General features: G+C 34.3%; 1 protein-coding gene across 2 annotated transcripts in view; it reads right to left on the reverse strand.

Moving 5' to 3' along the window:
• sipa1l3 (signal-induced proliferation-associated 1 like 3) overlaps positions 1 to 18,426 on the reverse strand; it is a 173,462-nt gene extending 155,036 nt beyond the window's left edge. For both annotated transcript variants that reach the window (XM_056478864.1, XM_056478863.1), the window contains exon 1: positions 18,223 to 18,426. The gene's annotated coding sequence lies outside the window, so the exon portion shown is untranslated. The remainder of the gene's footprint in view (positions 1 to 18,222) is intronic.
• Between the last annotated feature and the right edge of the window lie 7,018 nt (positions 18,427 to 25,444).

A 25,444-nucleotide genomic window follows, 5' to 3' on the forward strand; every position in this document is an offset into this window, starting at 1 on the left:
ACCATTTAGAAGGGTCACACAAGGCAAGGTACCCTTCAGTACGCCAATGTTATAGCTTTGAAGTGGTTTGGAAGCAGCTTTGTTCAGTGCTCGGTATCAGTTATCCATGTCATATATGAGAAATGTTCACCCACAGGCCATAATGAAGTTTCTATGGTCAGTGTGGGCAGGAATGCTTTGAGCTAAAGTTGAATCTAAAGAACTTATGAACGAGTAAATCTCTCCAACACAGCTTACATCAGAAACATCTGCAATTGTTCAATTATAGATGATGTGCATGTTTCTGCACAGGTAAAGTATCCATCTTAGCATACATAAATTGAACATTACAACCTTTGAAAAAACTAAGCGCACAATGTTGAGGCCAACCACAGTTCCATTAATAAGAATACTCGACAAAGCCATACTTCAGTTTCTCAGCAAATCTTCTGACCAATCAAATGTTTTCTAGTATATGACATGACCCACCCCTTTCAAGAAGCTTTTCATTTGCCTTTCATTTGATACGTTGACCTCAACCACTTACTGAAGAAAGCTACTACTAAGTTCTGTCTTTAAGTTTCAGTTGAGATTACGACTAAAATCAAATAAAAAATGCATATTTTTAAAACACTTCACACGCCCAACTCATACTTTTGTCTAGTTCCACATTACACAGCTGTGAATTCTGCAAATGAAATGGATGTAAACTAATACAGTTGTAGGTCTATTTGGACAATATGGCCAAAATGTATCAATTTATCATTATTATCCTTAATGACAGCTGTTTGCATAGATTCTGAATAAATTATGGTTGTGTGGTAAATGCTGCTACACGTGAAAGCATGTGAAAAATACCCCATATGATGACGTTTTTAATCCAAACTCACTTTATAATGTTAAGGTTTTTTTTCTTCATGGCGTATTTGGAGTTTCCACATGAGAGTGCCCTCTGGCCATCGGAGGATATTTACTACTAGTCATAAAGCAGAGTTTCCCTGATAAGATGTCCACATTGATCAAAGCTTTTGATGAATCATGTTTGAATTTTCAATTTGATTAATCACCAAGCCTTGTAGGGCTGCACGATATATCGTTTCAACATCAATATCGCAATGTGCACGTGTCATATTGCAGGACATGCAATGTTGAGTCTGACTTATAGTTGACCAGGAGCTACATAATTGCATTTAAATGCAGTATTTACACAGAATTTACACACTTTATGACAAAAAAAATGTTTCTTACTTCCACATATCTACATATCTACAGAAAAGCATTTTTTGCAGTATGATTATTCGATACTGTTAGACCTCACAGAAAACCATCAAATAAAGCTATTCAAACTATCGCAATATTTATAGTAGAAAATTTAAATATAGCAATATCAGATTTTTCCAACATAGTGAGCCCTAAACCCTTAGGTACATGACAAAAAGGTTGCAGCTTTTGTTTCTGCTCAATTGACAGAAAAAGGCAGGTAATTTTATATGATATATTTAAATAAAGCAGCGATGAAAGGGACCTCACAGCAAGGCTCACTGCCTGGTATATATATCTATCATGGTTTCCGCTACATTCATTCTTCCATGGCGGGGCGCCACACCAAAATTGATCCAGCCACAGCTACATTACAGCTTCTCATTCGACACATTCAGTCGTGTTTTTTTAATAGCGGGTGATAATCGCACCAAAGTGCATTAAAAGGTAAGTGAATTATAATAGCGCGAACTTTTCTGTAACAATAGTAGTGCAGTGCGTCATTTGTTTACCTTTTAAGGTTACGTGCTGACTGACTGACAGGTGCGTGATGCGTGAGGCCAGCAAACACAACGCAAGCCATTTCACTTTACTTCAGGACGCATTAATACCGCTCTGTAGGTCTATTGGAGGCATTCATAAATATTTCTTGCAAATCAAATAAATGTTGGAGACATACTTGTTACATAAACGCACTAAATCGCTCTTTAGCAGGATTTATTTAAAAGCGCAAAAGAAGATCTGCGCTTGAGCAGCGTATGAGACTTCTTTGTAGGTTTTGGAATGTTTGATGTGTGTGCCAATTTTCGTATGTGTGCATCAAATGTAACTGGGGGCCAGACCATCAAAAGTGCATAGGTGGCGCTGTCGAGCTATTTTGCCACACCCACTTCAGAAATCTATATCACTCTTAAATTTTTGGTACTTCTGGCATGTGTGCAAAGTTTTTGAGCATGTTTAGACTCTCAAAAATGCGACTCATTCTAGAGAAGACGAAGAAGATGAAGACAAAGAAGAAGAAGGAGATGTAGAAGAAGAAACAGAGCAAATCCAACAGGGCCTATGCACCACCAGTGCTCGGTCTCTAACTAATAAACTTCATAAATAAAGGTATTACTACTTATTACTGTATAAGTACTACAGTACTAATGTTTACTGTATTTTTGTGTGAAATAAATAAAGTCTTTGTGATCTTAAGACATACGCTACTGATTAGAGGGATTATGATGAAAATGTAATATTTAATGAACAGTTCTGACACTATAAATGCTATAGATAGGTAGTCATGAATCATACATGTGATCAAGCCTGTGAAAATGTTGCCAACAGAGAACAAATCCTTCAACACTGAACCTTGTGTGGGTCATCATCATCTCTGGATGTGAGCCCAAACACTAAATCAGAGGATAATGATACAGGACAAAACAATCAAGAGATCATTAAAATTTCAGACCATGATTTAAAGACATTAGTGAACAGTAATCCAATAAAACATCACTGATGCAGCTACACTATAAAACTGATCGTTATTTTTTCTTACTGAAAAAAGGAAGGTACTGCAGACCGAAGATGGATTGAATGCAGGAATGTGTAGGCTACTTAAACGAGTGTAGGCATATGCGTGTGGGCGTGTGCAGACTACACAGAGCGGAAAAAGTGCGGCCCTCGAGCTCTGACCACATCAGGGCTCTCGAAGGAGGCAACCAAGAGCTTTCTGAGGTGGAAGTATTGAGAACACAAGCATTTAAAGAAGCTCAAAAACATCTCACTCTATTTTGAAATAAAATCCTGGACACTTGTAAGGTAACATACACACAACAAACAGGAAGACATAAAGGCCGTTCAGCGGATTCATGTCAATTTGGAAATAAAACAAAGACTCCTTTCTTTGTAATCATTTGTAAAAATTAAATGCAACTACTGAGTTTTTTACTACAGAGATGTGCAAAACTAAATTACACATTTGATTACTGCACAATCTATATGGAATGATTACTTTCATGAGTGCCATGGTGAAAATGGTTATCAGAATATAAAAATCAATGACTTTGTATTGCATAATGTGTCGTAGGGGACAACTGTCCCGACTAGAAGACGTGTTTATCATTTTGGTGTCCCTTAGTGGAATTAGCAAAGGTAGTAAAATATTTTATATTTCTGCCTTGAAATTTGAGGGTAGCCATTGTTTGTTTATTTATAGAAGTCCAATGTTAAATTTGCCTTCTCAATGACATCACACATACCATGTAACACAGCAAGCCAGGTCTCCGGACTAATATTTTAGGGCAGTGGCACCGGAGACAGGGTAGTTTGACAGAGGTGGTTTGGAGCGCGGTTTGGTAGTGCTTTGGTGTGGTACACTTGTAGTGTGAGTGAAAAGCGCACCTGAGTGCGAAACTGAAGATTATTATTATTATTAAACCACACTGAACTGAGCTAAACTGAACTGAACTTCAACACTAAAAACTGAACTACACTGTTCCAATTTACTATGACCTTTTATGTGCAGCTGCTTTGACACAATCTACATTGTAAAAGTGCTATACAAATAAAGGTGAATTGAAAATTGAACTGAAGATGCATTGTCACTTTAATGGGACTGTTTTAAAGGATTTATTAATCATTCCTACTTTACAATCAATGCAAACTGTCATAGTTTATTAAAGATGCAAACCTCCCTGCTGCACATCAGCTGCCACCTTCTACAAACCTCCTAATATGTGCAGCACGATGATTTTATGAAAGTTTGAGTGTCAAAAGTGGTGAATTTGTTCAGCAAAAGATTTGACTGCATGTCACCGCATCACAAACGACTTATAATAATACAAAACAATATAACTAAAGCAATTTCCACTGTATTGAGCGAGAGCACTTCTCTTCCTAACTGTACAGAGGGGGGACAACTGCGCCCTGGCAAAGTTCAATGCAACTGTGCCTAGTGTGAGTACACTCTAAAGGCTGATTTAAACATCTGCATCAAGCGCACTCATTTGCTCCAGTGCAGCCTTTGCACAGTTGCGTAAGCCTCAACGTGGCTGACACGCACCTCTCAAAAAAATGTAACTACGCTTCGCAACGATGCATAGCGCAAGCTCTGTGATTGGTAGGCTTTGTATCGCTGATGAGTGTGGGCGGGCGAACTTGATAGAGTGGGTGTTTAGTGTGAAGTCTCGTGAAAGAGCTCCAGGTGAAAAGTTTTGTTTTATGTTTACCTTATGATTAAAGTTGTTGCATGTCTGCTGGTTCCCGCCTCTGAATGAGCGAGTTGTACATTAAGGTAGTGTTCGGAAAAACAACACACCAGCGAAGAAACTCAACACACAGAAACATAAAAACCTACTGCCAGCTAGCATTTCGGAAGTGTTATTGCAGAGCAACACAAACAGCACGGAGAAGTATAAATGCACAGCAATGCACAAGGCATACGCCGTGGGTCATGGCGATTGCTCAACGCAGAAGTATAAACCAGCCTTAAGTCCACAGATGGTGGACCCAACACCTAATTTTGTAGTGCTACGCATGTAAAGTTAATTGCAATTTTGTTTCTTTGAATTGCACTTTTGACAGTAGCTTGAGTTGAGAGTAGCAGAAGTATTAGTGGAGATACCAAAGATATCATTCATTTATGTTCAGCAACAAAACCATTACCAACTGCAAAAACGGCAACAGCGACATCTTAAATTAAATTAGCTACTTAGCTCTTGCGTATTATCGTAAACAACTAGCATAATGAAAGAGCAGGCCAGCATTATGGTTTCTATAACATTTGTTATGAAAAACAAAAGCATTTAGCACGAATACAAACTTTTTAAATAAATTATACCACCTTGAGTAAGTTTCCAAGCAAGTTGAACCATTAAAAAAAAACATGACACATTCACACTGCCGATTACTGATTAATCAAAGTGAAACATCCCTACCAGCATCATTAGATTTGCAACAAGACATCAAACCTTCTTTATTTAAATAGTCAGCAGCCAATGTTATATTGTTGGTTCATACGACCAAAGCATCTTTATACCAAAAGAGAAAAAAACTGCAGAAATTGCAGCATGGTGGTCAGTAGGAGAGCTACAGATGTTCCTCTCATTGGTAGCCAAGGAGCGGATCCAGCGTTAACTGAATTGATGAGCGAGAACGATTTTCAGTAAGTCACAGCAGTAAAGCAGTGACAATGCAAATCTTTAAAATATTTGATACATTTTGGTGTGTTCTGAGGGGCATCTCTGCCTGCAGATACACAAGGACCTGCAGTAATTGTTCATAGGCTGGCTATAGTTAAGTAAACAGCACATAGCAGTGTTAGGTCATTGTTCCGCATCCATTTCCCAAATCTGTGGGAAAAATGCGGCCGGATCTTTTAGCTGAGAACAGGCTGAGAACAGTTGGTGTTTGCCAGACCAATTGATTCCAAAAATCTCAGTTAACTGATAATAGAATTAGTCGTGGCACACATCTCTAGTTTCATTTCCTAAAATGCACTGAATTCTTAAAGCGGACAGAATTCTTGACATACATGTGTGAGTCAGAGGACAAGAGGAGTGAATGCTTTTCCTCTGAAGTTCGCTTAGGCAACAAGAGGTATTTTAACACACTGTGTGTTTGATGTGACCCATCTCTTCAAAGTGGGGGTGATTCATGGGCCTGTCATCTCCCTGCACTCATTTCCTGTCTCTTTCCCTCCTCTCCAACGCTACGCCAAAAAGAACCAGCGTGACGCACGACGCTACCACACTTCCCTCAATAAGAGACAGATGGAGAAAGACGCAACGAAGCTGCCCACTTGATGGGGGTCAATAAAGTCTGTATCTCACTTCTCGTTGTAAGTGGCATTTCTGCACTACAGATTGTGTCTGGTTTAAGAGTGGAAATGGCCGGAAGTTTTGGAACGGTACCGGAGACATTGGAGACAGTCAGCGCCAATTCATCCACACTTCCTCCCGCGTATCCGCTGACATGCTCTCGAGGATCCCCTGCTCGCTCTGACAGTTTCCTCTGAATGTCTCTCTTCCTCTCTGTCTCTCCAGACGGAGCGGAATAAACTGCTCGGCCAGATCAATAGGAAATTCCTTAAGAACAGAAAGTTGTGAACAAGGAGATCTCCCGGGACAATGAATGGCCTACTTCCACAACTGTGTGGGTCTGGAACATCTGGTGTCATTAATTTAACGGAGATCCTCTATAAAACAAAGAGCCTTTTCCCCTTTGAGACACTTATTGGTAGAGTCAATTTCCCTCTCAGATCTCCCAAATACTCCCACAGACACAAATGGTTCCAGGCTAGATGTTTAAGACATCAGAAGACATTTAAATAGTTTCTTTAATGTTACGAGCATTAATGTAAACAAGCATTTTATTAGGAGTGCAGGATTTATGCAAATATTATTGGAAGGCGAGTCAAGTTTGTTTTTCTTTTCTACTGTATTTGGTATTACAGTAGGTCTGGACAATATATTGATTCAACATCGATATCCAAATGTCACCATTTCGAATTGTCACATCGCAGAATATGCAATGTTCAGGCTTATAATTTATCATTTGCATCTGTTTTTGAGGTCTGTAACTGCATGATGATTTTAAAAGCATTCCGGCCTAAGAAATTGCATCTTTTGTAACTTTAATAATGATTCATTTTATTGAATTATTCTAGTTTTTATTATTTAATTACTGTGCCTAAATACTGTTAAACACGGAAAATAGTATCTATTTCTTTAATGTATTCATCTATGCTTGTACACTGTTAAAAAAACTTGACTTAACTTAAAATTTTAAGTCAACCAGCTTCAGGAATTTGTTTAAGTTTACTCAACTTAAATACAGTCAAGTGCAGTATTTGGGTTGAAAGTTGAGTCAACTCAAAAAAAGCTCAACAGCAAGTTGCCTTACAATTTTGAGGTGAGTCAACTTTTTTTTTTACAGTGTAGATTGTTTATTAGATTTTGTGTAGATGCACTCCCACTACAAAATCATCCCAATGAATCTAAAATGATCAATTCTTTCCAAAAACAGATATTCAAGTCATCTGTTGAACTGGTATTCACGTTGCAATACATATTGCAGAATAACAAAATATTTTTTCAATGTCATGCAGTACTTAATTACAGCAATACTGAAATGATGGCTGAATAGAATGATAGCTGATAAATTAAAACAATACTGTCGTTATTTATTGCCAGACGATGATCTTTAAAACTAAATATTAATATCAACACAAAGTCTCATTAGTAAAGGTTAACTAATGCATTAAAATCAACAGTGAGAAAAAGGTCAGAGTTAAATGTTTTTTGAAATTCAACAAGTTTTTGTTATTGACAAATTAAAAAAAAGAAATTAACATCACTTAAGATTAATTGTCTAAAGACTAAAGATTAATTGCTTTTGACAATGTCATTACATTGATTTTAGTTAAATTAACTGATGTTGACAAATGGAACCTTACTGTACAGAGTTAATGAACAAAAGGCTATAAATAAACATCGAGATTTCAATGACATAGGAAAGATTTGAGTTTGAAAATAAAAGACATATTAAGTCTTCATTATATAATTCTGTGATGAACAACCAATAACAAGACAATGATCTGAATGATGCACTAAAAGATTAAATAATTAAAAATTATTCAAAGTATTTTTAAGTGCCCATGATAGCAATTTCGTGAACTGTATGTCGTTCATTATCATAATATAACATTATTGAATATTGGCATGTCTATAGCTATGTTTCCATCCATACAGTGAATGTGAATTAACTTTATGTGCAAAACTGAAATTTCACATTAAAGACGTGCGAATAAAGCAGCGTTTCCATCCAATGAGTCAAAGAGAACAAAATCGTCACTTCCTGATTAACTGGCGCCAAACATCAAAAGTAAAAACGGAATTTGCTGTGTTGAGAAGCTGCGTGATTCTTTTCTTTATTTAATACATGACTTGTGCCTCAGAAGACGATACTGACACGCAATATACGATTGGTGGTGTTTGAAGCTATGAGACGCAGGGCGTAGATGCTCTTGACAGTTCTGGAGGTCATCAATAATGTAATAACACTAATACCAAAATGGCCTTTTAGAATGACCAAAACAACATTTCAGATGTTTTAAAATGGGTTCAGTCTGCTGGTTTATCCATTCACACTCATTTTTATCATCACATGATCTCTTATAACAAAATCACATGACTTTAATGCATGTACTGGAATTTGAATTTTAAAAGTGTTTCCATCGTAGTTTTGTGCGCATCTTTCTTATTGGACAAAAAGGTTATCATACTCAGTTCTGTGCATACGTTTTTTATGTGCATTTTCAAAATTGAGCGCATCTTGGCATTTCCATCAACCAATTTTTATGCGCATATCCAAAATGCACATAAAAATAGGTGGATGGAAATAGGCATGGGACGATAACCGTTTTCAAGGTATACCGCGGTTTGGAAAAGTCAAGGTTTTAAAACAGTCAAAATTTTCTGCAATACCATTCCTTAGGTTTGTGTAGGATTTTTTATTTACTTTTTTGTTTGTTTTTTAGGATAACTATATCTCTACAGAAAAGACATCCAAAGATGTCATTTTAAATCAGTTTTTGCAATAAATGAAGACAGCAGAAATCAATAATTCATTTGAATTATTTAGCCTGACATGTTTACTGCTCCTAAATATCTTAAATGTTTCTCAAAATAAAATATACTGTGTTCAAAAGGGAAAAAAGTTTTAGTTTTTTTACCCAGGCATTTAAAAAGAATATATTTTAGAGCGGTGAGCACAACACCGTGATACAGTGAAACCGTGATATTTTTATCCAAGGTTATCATACCGTCAGAATCTTATACTGGCCCATGCCTAGATGGAAACGTAGCTTTTGAGAACTAGTGTCTACTCAACTCAACCCAGAGGACTGATGCTGAATATTCAGCTTAACCATCACAGGAATAGACTACAATCACCAATACTACATATAACATTAGCATAGTTTTGTTCAAAATGCATAAGATACTTCTTTCGAAATCATTTTACAATATAAAATAAAAAAACAATAGCATAGATGATCATATTAACAGCCACAATGAAAATTTATTTATTCCTAAATATATTATACATGTCATAAAATCTACCATTATGAAAAAGTTCCTTCAATTTGTATCTGCATATTTTTTCCCTTTTTAACTTTACCCTGAATTTCACTTGATGGCAGTTTTAGGTTTCAGCTGTCTGTTATTCTGTTATGAATGGGACTTGTTTCTTTCTAAATAGTGAGGATGGGGGGGAAGCCATATCAAAGACATGTTTTGTGCTGCGCTCAAAGTCCCTCGACTCTGTGGGATCGCTCTCGTCAATCAGGTCTCTCTGGTTCTGGAGAGGAGCAGGTGGAAAGGCTGAAGTAAAACAGGTGTAAAAACACCACTGAGGTCTGCCTATAAACCTATATTCTCCTGACTGAAGCCTTCTCAAGACAAACATGTCAATAATCACCAAGCTGACAACCATTTGTTGCTCAGTGAGTAGCTGTGTAATCATACACATAAAATCATATCTTGTCCTGTAGCATATCACATTACGCTGCTGTCCCTTTCAGCTCTGAATAGTGAGCAAAACCAGTGGAAAGACCAGTTTTCTGCAAACAACGCAAATAGCTTCATAGTTAATGTGTGATTACTAATGCAATATTTAACTAGCTGGCTTGTATTACAGCAATTACACACTTTAAAGTAACTCTATTAACAGGAACTTGGCAGATGCCAACCAGACTGGTCAATAATGACACAATCAGACCTAATGGCTGCATTAAGCACTTTCTTGAAAGTTATTTTTCTGTCTTTTTCTAAATCTATAAGAGAAACCGTCGGGGTGAGTATGCAGTGGCAAACAGTCTGATTCGACATCTGTGTTTATCCTCCAGCAAAAAACCAAACAGGCTATATTTACTCTGGCCAAATAGGCAGAAGGAGAGAGCAGAGTGAACGAGAGAGAGAGAGAGACAGAGCGAGAGAGACAGAGAGAGAGAGAGAGAGAGACAGAGCGAGAGAGACAGAGAGAGAGAGAGAGAGAGAGAGAATAAGAAACTTCAGCAGCTTTAGGGATACTTCTGGCCCAGTTAAAAGATGTCAAGGAAGCAGGTAGTGATGTCACACTAATAACCTACCTGAGAACGTAAGCCAGGGAGAATGCTCACGCCTCTGATGACATCATATGCAGATATGAAATGTCAAAATATTCTTCAATTTATTTTCTCATTTTGTTAAGAACACACCGTATTTATAAGATGAAACTGAAACCATGTCCAGCCCAGTCAAATTACTCAAAGGCGCTGTTACTTTAATAATCAATTTTAATTTTTAATTTTAATTTTTTAAAACTTTCATCTATTTATTTTTAAAAAATAAATAAATAAATAAAAAATAAATAAATAAAATCGCAGACGTTACAGTAGGCTGTTTCTCATTATCGTTGATCTGCAACTACAATCAAATCCTGTGCATAGAAAGGTTAGTAATAAACACGTCGAGTTCTGCTTCAGGTAATATTAAGTGGTTCGATACGAAAACAAATCGGTGTGATTGATTAGGGTTGGAACTGAATTCTGATGTCCCCTGATGTAGACTATTGTGCCAAATATAGTATACTAGGACTAAACAATAAATGGAAGCTGCGATCGTCTTGCACATTATATGAGGTAGGTATGGTGATGCGATCAGTAGTAAATCTCCTCCAAAGGCCAGAGGGCGCTCTCTCTCCTGAGTCATACAGAACAGCCAAATATGCTCCTAATTAACCCAGGAAACACCAGTCTATTGGAAATCCTTACAGTGTTTGTAGAATAAACAAGATTAAACTGCTTTCATTTGAGTCAATGGGATAAATAAACACATGACAACATTTGGTTTATCCGAATTCTTCTTTTTATAACTTTCCTGATAATAAAGTATGTAATGATGCTACGTCTTTGTCACTGCTTAGTAGAATGCTGTGTGTGTGTTTTGTTCTGTGTAAGAAGATGTATCATTTCACAGTAGGACTAAATTCAAACACTCTACTGAAGCCAAGTGAGTTTGGAGTCAAAATATCATTATGTGGTACTTACACTTGCTTTCAGGTTTAACATTAGCAACATTTACTACAAAGGGCCGTATCGTAGTTCAACAAGAAGCTACACAAACAGCGGTCATATTGCAGAATGATTATATGGCAGAGAACTATGGCTCTGATTCCTGCGATTCTAGGACTGACATGTTAGGGGGCTAAGTTATAGATGGGGTGGGGGGTGAGGGGATTGGGCCACAATGCGAGTTCTACATGGGGGGGGGGATGTATAGATGAATGGCGGGAACGCAGGGGATTTATTCAAGAGTTAGGCTATAGATGAAGACTAAAGCCCCCCTTAAATATGTCTAGCAAAGTCAGTGGCTCTGTGTAGTAAACACTGCCCCAGCTGAGCGCACGTGCTGGACATTCGCAGCGGATTACAGAGCCGGCTTTACAGGCAAATGTGCATGATAGTTTAAAACATTAGTTTGTGCTCACCGTCTTAATGAGTGATAAACTGTATTTTTATGCACTAGGCTAGAGCTGAACAATATCGTTTGAGCATCGATATCACAATGTGTGTCTCTGCAATAGTAAACCTCCAGCATGTGCCACCAAATGGAGTACAATTTACTACACAGCCATAGTACCCTGACAAGCTACGCAAAATCATGTTGAAAATCCAAATCTATTTATTCAGACGATAATGAGGGGATCGAGATCATCATTCTGTGATGATGACAGCTGTTTGCTTCACTTCTAAGTGCACTATGGCTTTGTGTAATAAGCGCAGCACATGAAATTGCCACATCCAATAACATGTTTTTCCTCCAAACTCACTTCATAACATTAGTCGAGTGTAGGGATGCAACAATTAACCGATTTCACTATTAACCGCGCTTTAATTCAACATGGTTAATTATTTGTAAAGGCTTCTTAACACCGCATTTCTGTCGTACAAAACGAAACTGATGCAACTAAAAGTTATACCAACTGTGAGCTAGTTCCGAGTTCATACATTGAGTCTAATATGCACACAAATTGAATTAAATATGGCTAAGACACCTAGCAGCAGCAGGCTATTTTTTTATTTATTTTATTTCTTTATTCACTCATTGTTTTGTCATTTATTTTCAGTGTGAAATTGTAACTTATGTTTAAAATAAAACTTTTTTCATTTTTATGTCCAAAGAGAAAACTGGACTACTGTTTGTTTTTATTATTATTTTGTGCTTTATTATTTGGTTACTTAACAGCAATAAATAACATTCTAAAATATTTTACATGAAATAGTTTTCATGTAACTTATTATTAAACTAGTAGTGTTTTGAAATGATTGAATGCATAATAATCATGATGACCGTGACACAGTGATTCATAATGTCATATCTTATAAATATAAAAACAAAGATATTTTTGCTTTAATAACATGAATTATATTCTAAAAGCTTTTTTTATTTTTAATCTTGTTTTTCACAACCTAGATTGCATTTCTGACTACTCATTGAATAGTTTTGTGATACACATGTACCTGACAGGCGACGCAGTGGTGCAGTAGGTAGTGCTGTCACCTCACAGCAAGAAGGTTGCTGGTTCGAGCCTCAGCTGGGTCAGCTGGCGTTTCTGTGTGGAGTTTGCATGTTCTCCCTGCGTTCGCATGGGTTTCCTCCGGGTGCTCCGGTTTCCCCCACAGTCCAAAGACATGTGGTAGAGGTGAATTGGGAAGGCTAAAATTGTCCGTAGTGTGTGAGTGAGTGTGTATGGATGTTTCCCAGAGATGGGTTGCGGCTGGAAGGGCATCCGCTGCGTAAAACATGTGCTGGATAAGTTGGCGATTCATTCCGCTGTGGTGACCCCGGATTAATAAAGGGACTAAGCCTAAAAGAAAATGAATGAATGTACCTGACATAAAAAGGTTTATTATTTAGCTTTGTGGATCTTAATTTCTTAGCATTAATTCATCACTAGAAACACCAGCAGCATTTGTCATTGAACTAAATCAAAAACTGAGAATAAATTCAAGCGTTGAATCAAATCCAAAGGGAAACTTGCATATTAGGATAGAATCTAGACATCTGAATCAACAACCAATCACACGGTGAATGCTTTGGGACTGTCAAAACATGATATTATTTTTATTTTTTTTGCAAAGTGAGTGACGTGCTTATTCATTTGCAGATTTTTAACTCAACGATTACAATTATTCATAAAAATAAATAATGCACACCCCTAGTTCTCTAATAAACTGTAGTAGTGCTGCACGATATTGGAAAATTTGGACATTTAGGACACTGCATTATACTATTTATACAATTTCACCAAATGACTTGAGAACTGCTAGTTGGAAAGCATTTATTAAATTAGATTGATTGGGATGATTCTGTTGGGAAGCTAATTATGCATGAAATGTAATAAATAAATAACAAGCATAGATAAAAACAAAAGAGCAAAGACAGAAATGTGATAGTTATGTTTTATGGTTTCAGGGCAGTCAAATAGTATTTAAGCACAGAATTTGAATAATCAATGTAAAATAACACAGCATAAGTCTTTACTGTATAAATAATTCAATAAAAGTTTTCTTTATTAAAGAATATAATATGTGCATGAATACTTTGAACACTGCCAGGCCTTAAAACATGTGAAAATGGTAAACCTTCAGCGTAATATTGTTAAACTCTGTAATAACTTCACAATTCTCATGTGTTCCTAACTGTTTCGCCTGGTCAACTATAATCATAACTCACAATTGCATATCCTGCGATGTGACTAGGCATGGGACAATAACTGTTTTTAAGGTATACCACGGTTTAATAAAGTCAAGGTTTTAAAACTGTCAAAATTTTAAGGTGTGGGTAATATTTTTTTATTTACTTTTTTTTTTTCTTCGTTTTTTAGGACAACATTACTCAACATTTACTCCAGCATTGTGGATGTGCACATTACGATATCAACGATGAAAAGATATATTGTGCAGCCCTAAACTGTAGTTTGCCAAATAACATTGCTATACATGTATTTTTCTCTTCCTATTATGACACAGTGCTCATATTTATCCCATACTTAACTAGTAGAGTCATTACAAGCAATTATTATGCAGATGTCCCTTTCCGTCACTTTTGACCACTACTGTACTTGGCCCAAATATGTCAGAATTTACTATCCTTAGAGCTTAAAAAGACAAATTACTTTGCCCAAGCATGTATTGTTCTCTTCTCTCATGTCAATGTGTGTATTAACAAACGAAACCTTAACAACCAATCAGGCATGTTTGCACAAGACAATGCCACTGCCACCACCTTAAAAAGTCTAAGGACTCAAATGACAAATGCAAATCCTTCAGACAATGACTAGGAGTTTGTCTATTCAAAACCCTCATATCAATAACTTTAGCCGACTGCAAAAGAGAGTATATGTGAGTATAAGAGGCTTTTCTGGTTAGCTGATGGAAAAAAAGGATTTAAATTTGCAAAGAACTCCAACCATTCCTCCGAATACAGATACACTGCTACTCTACAGGCTATACGCTACTGAAAACTGGAGTTCGGCCTAACACCTGGAGACACTTACTTGAGATTTACAACAGCATTCAGCTCCTCACAAAAACGCATTTTGTCTTAGGTTATTACCTGTAAGAAGGATCAGCTTCAAGTTTGGGTCTATTTGTGTCAACCGGAAGGGTGACTGATTTCCACATTTGTCCAAAAAGAAACCCCTCACTGTTCTCCGCTACACGTAGCATGAGAACTGAATTTGGCCAATATGACTGCCATCAGATACATTCATGTGATTCAATTAGCCTCAGAGAGGAAGTTTCTAAAATAAAACCTCCAAAATTCCAGGCACGGCAGTCTGGTTCTTTAATTTTATATTGTTTAATGTGGTGGTGCGGTGTGTGCGCGCGCTGGTAATGCCATCTGACTTCCTCAGAAACATATGCTGATTGTTAATTATACAGCAGCTACACATCAGTTTATAACCTGCAGTGGAGTTAAATAATGTTCATAACGAAGCACTTAAAAAAAAAAAAGACCAAAAAAAATGTCATTTTACCCTTAGCATACGAACATAACTTAATATGACATTAAGCAGTATGTTAAGGATTGAATGCGTTTTTATTAACATACTAAATTAACCCTAAAAAGCCTAATTGTTTCATATTTGTCAAATGTAAAACAATAGCTTAGAAATATGCTAATTTAAACTCTGCTTTAAACAAATTGTTGTACACAGTCTACTATGGGATATGCCATCTGTCATCTGACACGATAAGTATGGCACTAGGCATGGGCCAGTATAAATTTCAGGTGGTATGATAACCTTGGATAAAAATACCACGGTTTCACAGTATCACGGTATTGTGATTAAGTTATTTTTAAATGTCTGAGTCAATGAACAACAACTTTTTACTCCATTGAACACAATATATGTTATTTAATAACACATTTATAATATTTTGGAACAGTAAACATGTATGTTTTTTTTCTCAAAGTGACGGCAGCCATGAGCCACTCTGTGCAGTGAAAGTGAAACAGGTTTTAATGATCATATCGCAATTTAGTTATGATTATGATGATTATAAATTTGATATGTTTTTTCTTTCTAGCAAACACAGAGTGTTGTGGGTGAGATTAAATGTTTAACAGTGTCAGTATAACTACTCAAGCCTTTATAATGTTGAATGAAATTTAAGAGGGAATCTGATGATGACAAATGTTTCATTTTACCAGTGAAAAAAATTATCTAATAATGTTGTCAATGACAAATGACAAGCATATGTCTCAAATATAATAGTTAAACTTTAGAATTAGTAATAGTTCAGACACTTCAATTTATTGTGCATTAACAAACAGAACATAATTAAAGTCTATTCATGTCCACTGTTCTAAGTACAAACTTTAGCTTTACCAACAGTAGACCTACGCATAGGCCTAATATTATTATTTATGCTTTACCATACGTTTAAAAAATAACAGCCTACTCATATTTACCTTTATTTTACATCTACAGAATCATGAGAAAATCATGATCTTTACTTTAAGCAAACAAATTGTGATTAGTGCAGATCTACAATTAATATTTTATTATTTTCAGTAATTGTAAACAAAAAAAGTCTCCATGGTTAGTAATATTTGCTTGATATTGAGGTAAAGTTTGTTTTCTATTCACACATTCTCTTTAATAATATAATAAATAATGGAATCATATTAGCAGCCAATGACTATCTACGTACAACATTGTTCTAAGTCAATTAAAAACAGTGCTAATGTTTGTTTTGAAGTCATACTTGGATGTGATTTCAGTCCGAACATTTAAAGTACCACGGTAAACAATATAGGGAGCTGTTACAGAATGAATGTGCGAATATAAAACTAACTTTAACTCAATTGGCTTGATTACTCATTCATATTTTTTAGAAAGTACAGAGGTATATACATGTAAAATCTGACATAACAGGCTTTTAAATGTTGCCTATTTGTAATTTTGAATGTTTATTTGTAAATAGTATTACTGTACTGAGTTTGCATCGTATATTTTGCCACCAACAATGGCATATCATAAGGACAATGTATATTTACATGCAATCTGCTAAACTGTTGTGAAGAACTTATAGATTTCATGTCATCTAAAATTTAAATCATAAAAATGCAAATGCAGCAAATTGAAAATTGCAGTGTAGTTTGAGTATCTTAATAAAAAATCAGTCCTGGGTGACGCAGTGGCGCAGTAGGTAGTGCTGTCGCCTCACAGCAAGAAGGTCGCTGGTTCGAGCCTCGGGTCAGTTGGCGTTTCTGTATGGAGTTTGCATATTCTCCCTGTGTTTGCGTGGGTTTCCGCCAGGTGCTCCGGTTTCCCCCACAGTCCGAAGACATGTGGTACAGGTGAATTGGGTAGGCTAAATTGTCCGTAGTGTATAAGTAGGGCCTCTGCTGCGTAAAATATGTGCTGGATAAGTTGGCGGTTCATTCTGCTGTGGCGACCCCGGATTAACAAAGGGACTAGGCCAAAAAGTAAATGAATGAGTGAAGATGAGTCCTAATCCTCATTTATCACAAAAGCTATAATATTAAACCCTGATGTATCAAGTAAGTTTGAAAACATTTGAAAATATAGATTTTGTCCTATAAGGGTCCAATATGCTTCTCTATAAACTTTCAGGTCATGTCAGGCTTTTAGGGCTAAATCAAATGACTGCTTTTCCACAACTTTTGTAATAATCTGACAAATGAAATTCAATATACTATTTCAGAGTGAGCAAATAACGACAGAATAGTCCTTTAATCGCAGAATAACATCTAAGCCACCTGTTGTTATTAAGATAAATTCCAAATGGCCTTCTGCCACAACCAAAACACATCGTGTAACAATCAAAACAATGCCTAAACCTATCACATGTGTTAAAGGTGAAACATAAAACTCACACCAAACAGCAAATGTATGCCCAAACAAACTGCCAGAGAACAATCATCCAGCAAGATCCACTAGCCAAGAAGCTTTTCCATTGGATTCTCCAAGGGTTCTGCGTGTGCTGAAACTTTACGAGAAAACGCTCACCAGCAACCAACATTCATTTTAAGATGCTAGAAGAGACATTAACTTCTGTAAAACAAGGACACTATTGTGTGAAACTTGTAGTATCAATATTAAAGCACGGCCTTTAGTCCAGGTGAGTAAAAACTACATAGTGCTGACGCATGCGCGCTAACTAATCAGGAAGGACTAACACGTTTATATTCACTAATGTTTTTTTCAGTTAATGAAAATACAGTACAGAGATCCCAAACCCAGCACAATAACCACTGTTTGCTGCAGGAAACCCACCGTTGGCCTCTAAATGCTGGTATTCATACTAAAGAAACATGCCAAATCTGAAAGCTCTCCAAAGGCTACTGAGTTTTACTCGCCACTTCGCATTGTTGATTTAAACCTGATCGTAGAAACTAATTATCCCCGGTAAACGTCTCTTACCTTATCCGACCCGGGAACGCGTGAGAGGGGAAACTTCCCTAAATTTCCCTAAGGAGACATTTGTAGTCCGTAAAACGTTTGAGAAATCCTGTGGATATTGTCGCTACTCGCCCCAGCACCGATCGCCAACGAGGAATTCTTCTTGGCTCCCACATTCGTTATTCCTCTTCCTCCCAGCCAACCGAAACCACGACGCCCGGCTGCTACTCGCGCACACACTTGCAGCACACTGCGCATGCGCGGGGCTGCATTCACAAGTGTCTGTCTGTAGTATTGTGTGAAAGAGAGCGAATTCCGCAATGTAACGTGGAGTGCGGTAGGTTATGGTTTACAGTTTAATTCACAACATTACAGTCAGCACACAGTGCACGTGCATTACATAAATACAAACAAAATCACTTTCATTGAATATGTCCTCCATTCAACTGCACAGTCTTTCTAGCTTAGTATTTTGACCGAGCCAAAGTTTGCTTATAAATGACTCATATTCTCATTGTAAATATGATATTTCCGTACTGACATAAGACAAATCAACACTGTACATGTCATTTCCATTTCCATGATCTGTCATATGTTTAACACGAGGTAGAAGCTGTGTTCAAATGTTCACGTTACTCTTTTGCACATTGATTGAATGGGAACTGCAACATTATCGATATTAATTGAGGTGTGTAAACTGCATTTTGATTGTGCTGTGCAGGACAATGAGAATTTCCACATGGAAATGAATGTGCTTTGATGCCACTGCATGACGTCAGACTGCAGTGTCATGTCTTTTCGCGTATTTCAGCGCATTTTTTGCAACAGCACGTGCTAAATGTGCAACAGAGGCGATTTTCGGTTGTAAAAAAAATCCTTATTAGGTGTGCTTGTGTCGTAGTATGACACATTTAGATTCCATGGCTATCTATAGTGCGTTATACTTAGCAGGCAGATCATGTACATTTTAAAGTAGTGTATAGCACACTCTTGCGGTTAATTTTGTTATTACATGTAACTAAATGACGTTATTTACAATGTTTTGCTTTATGTTGATCATAAGAAAGTGCATGCATAAAGTCAGTACTTTTTCTGAGAGAAAAATTCTGATAGTTTAGGTGTGCTTATATTAATGTGAATATTATAAATACCTTCAATGTTATCAATATTCAGTCCTATACAAATTAACTACTGTATAAGCAAACACAAACCAATAATAATTTCACTAATTGAGAAAAACTATTTATCTACACTGAACAATCTACACTGAAAAAAAAATTTCTGCAAAATTTAATCAAACAGTTTATATTGGTATAGTTTGAACAAAGAATGTAGATTAAACTCAAATAAATTGTTTACAACCACTTAAAAAGTTTGTAAATCCAAGCAATCATCTTTGAATCATTTTCAGTGTACACACATAAAAAAAACTTATAGTACTTTAGTAAATACACTATTCTTTTTGAACCATATAATAGTAAAGTACTTGAATTAATCACTTGAGGTAGTTCATTCATACATTTTCTTTTCGTCTTATTCCCATATTAATCAGGGGTCACCACAGCAGAATGAACCGCCAACTTATCCAGCATATATTTTATGCAGCAGATGCCCTTCCGGCCACAACCCAACACCAAGAAACACCCATACCCTCATGCATTCACACACTACGGACAATTTAGCTTATTCAATTCATTGCATGTCTTTGGACTGTGGTGGAAACCGGAGCACCCAGAGGAAACCCATGGCAACACGGGGAGAACATGCAAACTTTACACAGAAATGCCAACTGACCCAGCCGGGGCTCGAACCAGTGACCTTCTTGCTGTGAGGAAATTATGCTACCCACTGCACCACCATAACGCCTAATTCTGAAGTTGCTGTTGTTAAACAACTGTATTGTAATACTAACTAATTACCCAACACTGTTAGATGTTTTGTAAATCTATATATGTATTATACTACAATACACAACAGTTTACTGTAGTAAAATGTATACTACCGTATTTCATACTACACTATCCTTTAGCATTCCCTAACAAAGAGTTGTAAAATATATACAGTATAATACACTACCTGACAAAAGTCCTGTCGTCTATCCAACTTTTAGGAACAACAAATAATAACTTCTGACTTCTAGTTGATCATTTGGCATCAGAAGTGGCTTATATGAAAGGCTAAGTATTACCAAAAATTGCACCAAAATAAAATATTATCATGCCTTGATTATTTTAATGATTTAATTAGAACAGTAAGGTCTGACTTTCCTTAGACAAAAGTCTTGTCACTTAACAGAAATAATGTACATATAGAATATAAAGTCATGATGCAGTGGAAAAAGAATTAATATTGTGTATGACTCCCATGAGCTTGGAGGACTGCATCCATACATCTCTGCAATGACTCAAATAACTTTAATAAAGTCATCTGGAATGGCAAGAAAGCATTCTTGCAGGACTCCCAGAGTTCAACAAGATTCTTTAGATTCCTCTTCAATGACTACTCCTTCATCTTACCCCAGACATGCTCAATATGTTCATATCTGGTGACTGGGCTGGCCAATCCTGGAGCACCTTCACCTTCTTTGGTTTCAGGAACATTGATGTGCTAAAGTATGAGAAGGAGTGCTATCCTGCTGAAGAATTTGCGGTAACACTTTATAATAACTACACACTATGAACCATTTATTGAGCATTAGCAAATAGTGAATTCATTATTTGTTAAGCATTAACTCTACATTAATAGACGTTAGTAAGCAGTTTATAACAACAACTACAAATGCCTGATTCTTGACTTATAAGCACATGTGTAATATGCTTAATGATTGTGTTTTTATACTTTTCATATTTTTCATTACTAAATTAAGTATTGCATTATTTAAAAACCAATGATTTAAGAATAGTTGGTGGTTTTCAAAGATCATTCAGAATGAGTTAGTAAATGATTAATAAACTATTGAAATTAACATTTATAATTCTTATTATTCATGCATATATGCTTTATAAACATAACAATTAAAAAGCTTTATTACCTTAACTTCATTTTGTGACCTAATCTAAAGTGAGGACTATTTATGCTTTATAAATCACTTAGAAGTGACATTTAAAGGCTCAGTTAAATTCTAAACAGGAAAAAAAGAACATTAACAACATTATTTAATTCTATTCATTTGAAGATGCACAAATTAAACTGTATCAAATGAAAAAATACATCTTTGCAACTTTATATAAAATGAAATTACTGTACCGTTTAAACATCACCATTTAAATGTTGTATCATATATAATGTTAAATTATTATATTGTTGTTGTTTTATCCAATTTTTACAGTAATTTTACAGTAATTTTATTTTTAGATAGGATTGCAAAGATTTATTGTTCACTTGATACTAAGCCTTTAATGGTCATTTATAGAGTATTTACGAAACATAAATAGTCCTCATTTTAGATTAGGTTAGATGAAGTTGAGTTAATAAAGCATTTATTAACATACATAGTAGACATTACTAAACGCCTGGATAATAAGATACATAAACATTGATTTCAATAGTTTATCAATCATTTACTAACTTATTCTGAATGATCTTAAAACCACCAACTACTCTTAAATACAAATGGTTTGTAAATGATGCAATATTATTTTTATCAAGAAAACGTTTCCCTATAAAAATTTGCCATTCAGTGCCAGACGTTCTGTGGACAAAATCATCTTAAATGGAGTGTCACTTTTAAATTTACATGCCTTAAAATTCAGCAATGTGATATTTTCATAAACAAAATCATTTAAAGTGGCTAAGTGAATTTGCATATCCATGAAAACACAGCAAAACCTAATGTATAATGTCATTCATTATTCCCCAACAAACTAAAGTTTTTAAATGTCTTTCGATAGATTTTATAACAAAAAATAAAAAAACCAAATGGCTCAGCATATTGTTACAATACTAGACTATCAATATTTGTTATTTGCTCCAAAACATTTGCTTTAAAATGTTCAGATGCTTCAAAATGTACAATTACTCGGATTATCAACATATTTGGAAATCAAGTGACATCATTAGCATGAAAGAAAGGAAAATTCTCTCATCATTTACTCACCCTTTACTACATTGCGTTTTTTTTTGTTCTGTTTAACACAGATGAGGAGATTTTGAAGAATGTTGCAAACCTGTAATCATTGACTTTCATAGTAGGCAAAACAAATAAACAGATACTATGGAATTCAATGGTTACAGGCAGTGGAAGCAAGGTAAGCAGCCGCTTAGGGCCCCAAGAAATCGGAGGGCCCCCAATAAATACCTAAAAGTCATAATAAAATGTATAAAATAGTTTATCAGTTTGTATGGTGAGGTTCTAACGAACACAACTGTAACTTTAACATTTAAGTCAAAATGTGTCCCACCCCCACCCCAATCATGGAGTGGTCCAGCGGTAAAATCAGGTCAAGGTTTAGTTAAAAAAAAAAAAGTTTATGTATTATTTTTAGTTGTTAATTGAAGAAAAAAAAAACCAAATCATTTAAAATTTAGAAATTGCATTAGGATACAAATGTAGAAAACAGAATTGAATGATATAAAAAAGACAGCAATAAAATAAATAAAGTAAAATAAAATAAAGTAAGTAAATATAAGTAAAGTAAAGTAAAGTAAAGTAAAGTAAAGTAAAGTAAAGTAAAGTAAAGTAAAATAAAGTAAAGTAAAGTAAAGTAAAGTAAAGTAAAGTAAAGTAAAGTAAAGTAAAGTAAAATAAAGTAAAGTAAAGTAAAGTAAAATAAAGTAAAGTAAAGTAAATAAGTAAAGTAAAATAAAATAAAGTAAAGTAAAGTAAAGTAAAATAAATAAAGTAAAGTAAAGTAAAGTAAAGTAAGTAAAGTAAAATGAAGTAAAGTAAAGTAAAGTAAAATAAAATAAAAGTAAGTAAAGTAAAGTAAGTAAAGTAAAGTAAAGTAAAATAAAGTAAAGTAAAGTAAAGTAAAGTAAAGTAAGTAAAATAAAATAAAGTAAAGTAAAGTAAAGTAAAGTAAGTAAAGTAAAGTAAAATAAAATAAAGTAAGAATAAATAAAATAAAATAAAAATAAAATAAAATAAAATAAAATAAAATAAATAAAATAAAATAAATAAAATAAATAAAATAAATAAAATAAATAAAATAAAATAAAATAAAATAAATAAAATAAAATAAAATAAAATAAATAAAGTAAAGTAAAATAAAGTAAGTAAAGTAAAGTAAAGTAAAATAAAGTAAAGTAAAGTAAAGTAAAGTAAAGTAAAATAAATAAAGTTAAGTAAATAAAGTAAAGTAAAGTAAAGTAAAGTAAGTAAAGTAAGTAAAATAAATAAAGTAAAGTAAAGTAAAGTAAAGTAAGTAAGTAAAGTAAAGTAAAATAAATAAAGTAAAGTAAAGTAAAATGAAGTAAAGTAAAGTAAAATAAAATAAAATAAAGTAAAGTAAAGTAAAGTAAAGTAAAGTAAAGTAAAATAAAGTAAAGTAAAGTAAAGTAAAGTAAAATAATAAAGTAAAGTAAAGTAAAGTAAAGTAAAGTAAAATAAAATAAAGTAAATAATAAAGTAAAGTAAAGTAAAGTAAAGTAAAGTAAAGTAAAGTAAAATGAAGTAAAGTAAAGTAAAATAAAATAAAGTAAAGTAAAGTAAAGTAAAGTAAGTAAAGTAAAGTAAAGTAAAGTAAAGTAAAAAATAAAGTAAAGTAAAGTAAAGTAAAGTAAAGTAAAGTAAAGTAAAGTAAAATAAATAATAAAGTAAGTTAAAAGTAAAGTAAAGTAAAGTAAAGTAAAGTAAAGTAAAGTAAAGTAAAGTAAAATAAATAAAGTAAAGTATAAATGAAGTAAGTAAAGTAAAATAAAGTAAAAGTAAAGTAAAGTAAAGTAAAGTAAAGTAAGTAAAGTAAAATAAAATAAAGTAAAGTAAAGTAAAGTAAAGTAAAGTAAAGTAAAGTAAGTAAAATAAAATAAAGTAAAGTAAAGTAAAGTAAAGTAAAGTAAAGTAAAATAAAATAAAATAAAATATAAATATAAATAAAAAAGTAAAGTAAAATAAAATAAAATAAATCCGCCCCTGGTTACAGGTTTCCAACATATTTCAATACATCTTCTTTCGTGTCAACAGAACAAATAATTTTTAACTGGTTTGGAACAAGTAAAGAGTGAGTAAATGATGACAGTTTTCATTTTGTGTGAACTAACCATTTAATTTAAATTGTTTAGAGGCAAGATAAATAGAAAACACCAGATACATTTATAAAGACAGTCAGTTTCCCCAAGAAAGTCATTTATATAAACTCACAATTGGACTGAAAAATAAATTCAAGCAGTACCTCATCAAATTTAAAATGTGTCTTTCATTTCAGATTACTATTATTTGTTTTATTTTTCAAGTAATATATTTTAAGTTCAAAACATAATTAAATATAAATGTTTTAGATTAAGAGCTCAACTAGAAATATTTGTTTTGACCAATGTAAAATTTTAAGGTTTCTCACACAGTAATGACCTGGCTCACAGCACTATAGCCAGGTGCATCATGGGAAATGTTTTAAAGTTAGTTCATGTGTCATATTAGTTCAATACATGGGTTGGTTTGTTACAAACTTTATTTGTGTTTATTTTTAAGTTGGCTTTTATGATTTAAGCCCAATATTTCATTGATTTATAAAATCACTATCACCATCAATGAGGGTATCTAAAAGAAGCAGGTCGGTGGTATAGTGCTGTTAAGGTTTGTTCATGTTCTGAGCACAGTATAAAAAGGATAACAGACTGTAGTGATGCTTACCTGCTTATGCTGTCAGACTGCTAACAATAAAGTCTTCCAGGATTGAGTGTGTTTTCCTCGCTAACATGCTAACAGAAAAATTGTTTAAGGCAAATAAATTTAATTTCATTAAATTTTATTATTGAATAAGTAACATTTAATGGGAATTGTGTTTATGAATAAAGCTGTATCTTCTTGTTTAGAACAAAAAGAGAATTTTAATTAATTGACTTTCTTCAACAAGACAAAAATGCTTTGTACCAGGTAATATAAAATTGTTCTCATAGAAATAAAAATGATTGTTTAAGGCAAATGATTTATTTTCCATTGGGTCAAGTGAGAACATTTAGATATGAACCAATACCCTATTTTTTTTTTTTTTTAATTGGATGAATCAGTTTTTTTTCAGTGTGTCTGTCATCTCAACAGATATGAATCATCACATATTTTGATTTGATTTTCAACTGGCTGCTTCAG

Source organism: Danio aesculapii, chromosome 18 (assembly GCF_903798145.1).
Source record: "Danio aesculapii chromosome 18, fDanAes4.1, whole genome shotgun sequence".
NCBI classification, from domain to species: Eukaryota; Metazoa; Chordata; class Actinopteri; order Cypriniformes; family Danionidae; genus Danio; species Danio aesculapii.